General features: G+C 47.7%; 1 protein-coding gene across 1 annotated transcript in view; it reads left to right on the forward strand.

Annotated features, from left to right (window-relative positions):
- DNAJC17 (DnaJ heat shock protein family (Hsp40) member C17) overlaps nt 1–5,193 on the forward strand; it is a 26,627-nt gene that overhangs the window by 2,313 nt on the left and 19,121 nt on the right. The gene's annotated exons all lie outside the window — the stretch shown is intronic.

Raw genomic sequence — 5,193 nt, forward strand, 5'->3', positions numbered from 1 at the left:
GAAGGGCAGCGGAGCTGGGGAGGGGTCTGGAGCCCCAGGCTGGTGGGGAGCGGCTGGGGGAGCTGGGGATGTTCAGCCTGGAGAAGAGACGGCTGAGGGGGGCCCCCATCGCAGTCCACCCCTTCCTTGCATGGGGCAGCAGAGGGAGAGGCCCTGATCTCTCTCTGGCGACCAGCAACAGGAGACGAGGAAATGGAAGGAAGCTGCATCAGGTTGGACATTAGGAAAAGTTTCTTCACTGTAAGGGTGGTCAGACCCTGGAACAGGCTCCCCAAAGAAGCAATCATGGCACCAAGCCTGTCAGAGGGTCTGGACAACGGTCTTAGTCATTTGGTTTAGTTTTAGGTAGTCCTGTGAGAAGCAGAGTTGGACTCGATGATCCTTATGCGTCCCTTCCAACTTGAGATAGTATATGATTCTATGACTACATTTTTGTGCACAAAGAAGCAGAAGCTGTTGCAGATATATGGGTATCTGGCATCCTATCAATTCTGGCTCAATTTATACGAGCTGGTCTCTCCTTGTGTAAGAATCCAGCCTGTATTATCCATCAATGTCACTGACAAGCCACAGGAACTGCTGAACAATGGTCTCCCTCCTCCCACCCCATGCAATATAACAGCACATCAGCTCCTGCAGAGCACTCTTGGTGTGGCCAAATACACACTGGAGCAGCACAGAAACATTGGTTTCAAATGTTTCTGCCTAGCTCCAGTTTGGTCCCTGAAGTTTTTGGATTCTGCTTGCTCTTGGGTTCCTCAGCCATTCCTCCTGCTGCCTGTTCTGCACAACCTGAGGAACACAAGGATCCCCACTGGTGATCAAGCATCTTCTCAACTCACACAAGGATCCCCACTGGTGATCAAGCATCCTCTCAACTCACCTCTCAGATCAAAGAGGGGTTGTAGGAGTTATCAAAACCAGTGGTGGCAGTAAAGGTCCCTTCCAGCCCCCTGAGTGCACTAATAAGCCTTAATGGCCCTGATTGGCCTCACCTGGGACCTCCACCCATACTCATGGGCCCATGAGCTCTACTTAAGCTCAGCCCTGGTTCTCTGCTCTCTTCTGGAGCTGTATCAGAGAAGCACTAGTTCCTGCCTGGCCATGGAGTCTCTTGACCCAGACCTCAACCTGTGGGCTGGCTTCCTTGCTTAATGTTGGTACTGTCCTGTCACTCTGAACCCTCCTGGCCATCGCTGGATCTGCTCCTAACCCTTGACCTGTGAATTGGTTTCTTCGCTTGAACGTGGACCTGCCCTATAACTGTGACGCTGCCTGGAGTCCAAGGGTAGGTTGCATGTGTATATATGTATAGATTATTAGTGAACCCAAGATACCACCTTAGCTTGTGTTGTCTGGGAGGTGAACAGCTACACATGCTTGCTCTTGCAAGAGCCAAACTTGCTCTTCAGCAGGGCCTGCCAACCAATTTGTCTGTAATGCAGTGAAGGCTGGAGCCCCACTCCGCTTGTGGCAGGCAGCAGAGCAGTGCCCAGTGATGTGCAATCCCCGCTGCAAAGCAAAGAGATCCAAACAGTTTTACTGAAAGAGGTTGTGTGTGCGAGGAAAGCAGCGGGTAAGGAGGAGAGTATTGCTTTTGCCCTTTTCGTAAAAAGAAATGGAGGCAGAAAGGAGCTGACCTGAGCGTTGGCTTGAGCCTGGGGTTGGGCTTGGAAAGACCTTCCAAAATCACAGCCCAGTATCCATCTCTAAAGCCATCCGCTGTTTCCTCCTGCTTTATAGTGCCTTTAGAGAGACAAAACAGCCCTGTTCACACTGGATAACTCTCTGTGTCTTGCGAAAAAGCAGTTTCCTAATGCAACAGCTTTACGATCACACTAGCGCTCCCATCAACAATCCCAAAATGCAGGGGGCATACCTACAAGATGGATGTCTCTCTTCCAGTGAAGGATTTTTCCCCTGGGCAAAGGCCTGCTAGCTCTCTATCATGGGTCCCTTCCATTCAGCATGCAGTAGAGAAGGTGTAAACTTTTCCACTTTAAGCTGGAGTCCTCTTTTGAGTGTGCAATCCTATTTCTAATTACCTCTGATGATGTTTTAAGAGACTGCAGGCGCTCAGTTACTGCTTAGACTCTAGGCTGCAAGCACTGAGAGCGCTGCCAAGCTTCCATGGGAACAGACCATGACTTCTTTAGTTGTATTTAGATGCGGTGTTTAGGGACAGGGTTTAGCGGTGGGATGGCAGGGGTAGGGGAACAGTTGGGCTGGGGGAGCTTAAAGGGCTTCTCCAACCCAAATGGTTCTGGGATTCTATTCTATGATTACACTGCTGGGTTAGAAAGCCTCTCATTGCTGGATTCACTTTTATCCAGTTTTCTTGCTGATCTCTCAGAACAGCTATTTTTTGTTGCTGATTAAGATAAATGGCAAGAGCCTTCAGGCTCTTAAGTCTTCAGTCACCAGCACACAACTCCTGCTGGAATATTGGGATAAAGGTTGGGGGGAAGAATTCCTTCCCCCGTATATTGGATTAAATGGATAGATTATTTTTTTTTCTACAGTGCCCCCTACTTATTTAAAGATACAGAAACCTTGAAGGTTTTCTTAGAGGTGGTACGTAAGACCTGTGAGAGGAGTTTCCCCAGGAGCTGTGCCTTGGGCTGAGCAGGCCCATGGTTGGGATGGGTTTGGCCTGTGGTGGGGCGCATGGTGCCCCACAGCCTGGCACCGCTCTGCTGAGCTGCCTCCTCAGGGAAGAGGATTAGAGGTTTTGTTTTGTTTTTTTTTCTTCTTACACCAACCCAAACCTCAACAAGAACCTGTCAGTGAACTAAAACCACTGCAAGATGATCCAAGGCCCTGTGAGGATGGGCTGGGAGAGCTGGGTTTGTTCAGCCTGGAGCAAAGGAGGCTCAGGGGGGGATCTCATCCCCATGTACCAGTACCTAAGGGGTGGGTACGAGGAAGATGGAGACTCCCTTGTCACAAGGAGTCCCATGGAGAGGACAAGAGGGAATGGACACAAGTTGCTCTTGGGGAGATTCCGACTGGACACGAGAGGGAAGTTTTTCCCCATGAGAACAGTCACCCATTGGAATGATCTCCCCAGGGGAGGGGTTGGCTCTGCCACATTGGGCACTCTCAAGCCTCAGCTGGACAGGGTGCTGGGCCATCTTGTCTAGGCTGGGCTCTTGCCCAGAGAGGTTGGGCCAGGTGATCCTGGAGGTCCCTTCCAACCTGGGATTCTGGGGTTCTTCCTGTGACCCCCCCCACACGCTTGCCCACCTCAGCCTGGCCCTGGCGGCGCAAAGCCCGACGGGCGTGGGGGGAAAAGGATGAGAAAATTCCAGATTGGATGTGGGGGGAAAAGGATGAGAAAATTAGAAATTGGATGTGGGGGGAAAAGGATGAGAAAATTCCAGATTGGATGTGGGGGGAAAAGGATGAGAAAATTAGAAATTGGATGTGGGGGGAAAAGGATGAGAAAATTCCAGATTGGATGTGGGGGGAAAAGGATGAGAAAATTAGAAATTGGATGTGGGGGGAAAAGGATGAGAAAATTCCAGATTGGATGTGGGGGGAAAAGGATGAGAAAATTAGAAATTGGATGTGGGGGGAAAAGGATGAGAAAATTCCAGATTGGATGTGGGGGGAAAAGGATGAGAAAATTAGAAATTGGATGTGGGGGGAAAAGGATGAGAAAATTCCAGATTGGATGTGGGGGGAAAAGGATGAGAAAATTAGAAATTGGATGTGGGGGGAAAAGGATGAGAAAATTCCAGATTGGATGTGGGGGGAAAAGGATGAGAAAATTAGAAATTGGATGTGGGGGGAAAAGGATGAGAAAATTCCAGATTGGATGTGGGGGGAAAAGGATGAGAAAATTAGAAATTGGATGTGGGGGGAAAAGGATGAGAAAATTCCAGATTGGATGTGGGGGGAAAAGGATGAGAAAATTAGAAATTGGATGTGGGGGGAAAAGGATGAGAAAATTCCAGATTGGATGTGGGGGGAAAAGGATGAGAAAATTAGAAATTGGATGTGGGGGGAAAAGGATGAGAAAATTCCAGATTGGATGTGGGGGGAAAAGGATGAGAAAATTAGAAATTGGATGTGGGGGGAAAAGGATGAGAAAATTCCAGATTGGATGTGGGGGGAAAAGGATGAGAAAATTAGAAATTGGATGTGGGGGGAAAAGGATGAGAAAATTCCAGATTGGATGTGGGGGGAAAAGGATGAGAAAATTAGAAATTGGATGTGGGGGGAAAAGGATGAGAAAATTCCAGATTGGATGTGGGGGGAAAAGGATGAGAAAATTAGAAATTGGATGTGGGGGGAAAAGGATGAGAAAATTCCAGATTGGATGTGGGGGGAAAAGGATGAGAAAATTAGAAATTGGATGTGGGGGGAAAAGGATGAGAAAATTCCAGATTGGATGTGGGGGGAAAAGGATGAGAAAATTAGAAATTGGATGTGGGGGGAAAAGGATGAGAAAATTCCAGATTGGATGTGGGGGGAAAAGGATGAGAAAATTAGAAATTGGATGTGGGGGGAAAAGGATGAGAAAATTCCAGATTGGATGTGGGGGGAAAAGGATGAGAAAATTAGAAATTGGATGTGGGGGGAAAAGGATGAGAAAATTCCAGATTGGATGTGGGGGGAAAAGGATGAGAAAATTAGAAATTGGATGTGGGGGGAAAAGGATGAGAAAATTCCAGATTGGATGTGGGGGGAAAAGGATGAGAAAATTAGAAATTGGATGTGGGGGGAAAAGGATGAGAAAATTCCAGATTGGATGTGGGGGGAAAAGGATGAGAAAATTAGAAATTGGATGTGGGGGGAAAAGGATGAGAAAATTCCAGATTGGATGTGGGGGGAAAAGGATGAGAAAATTAGAAATTGGATGTGGGGGGAAAAGGATGAGAAAATTCCAGATTGGATGTGGGGGGAAAAGGATGAGAAAATTAGAAATTGGATGTGGGGGGAAAAGGATGAGAAAATTCCAGATTGGATGTGGGGGGAAAAGGATGAGAAAATTAGAAATTGGATGTGGGGGGAAAAGGATGAGAAAATTCCAGATTGGATGTGGGGGGAAAAGGATGAGAAAATTACAAATTGGATGTGGGGGGAAAAGGGTGAGAAAATTACAAATTGGATGGGGGGGGAAAAGGATGAGAAAATTAGAAATTGGATGTGGGGGGGAAAGGGTGAGAAAAATTGAAAATTGGGGGG

This window comes from Egretta garzetta, unplaced genomic scaffold, assembly GCF_000687185.1.
Source record: "Egretta garzetta isolate BGI_Z169 unplaced genomic scaffold, ASM68718v1 scaffold687, whole genome shotgun sequence".
NCBI lineage: Eukaryota > Metazoa > Chordata > Aves > Pelecaniformes > Ardeidae > Egretta > Egretta garzetta.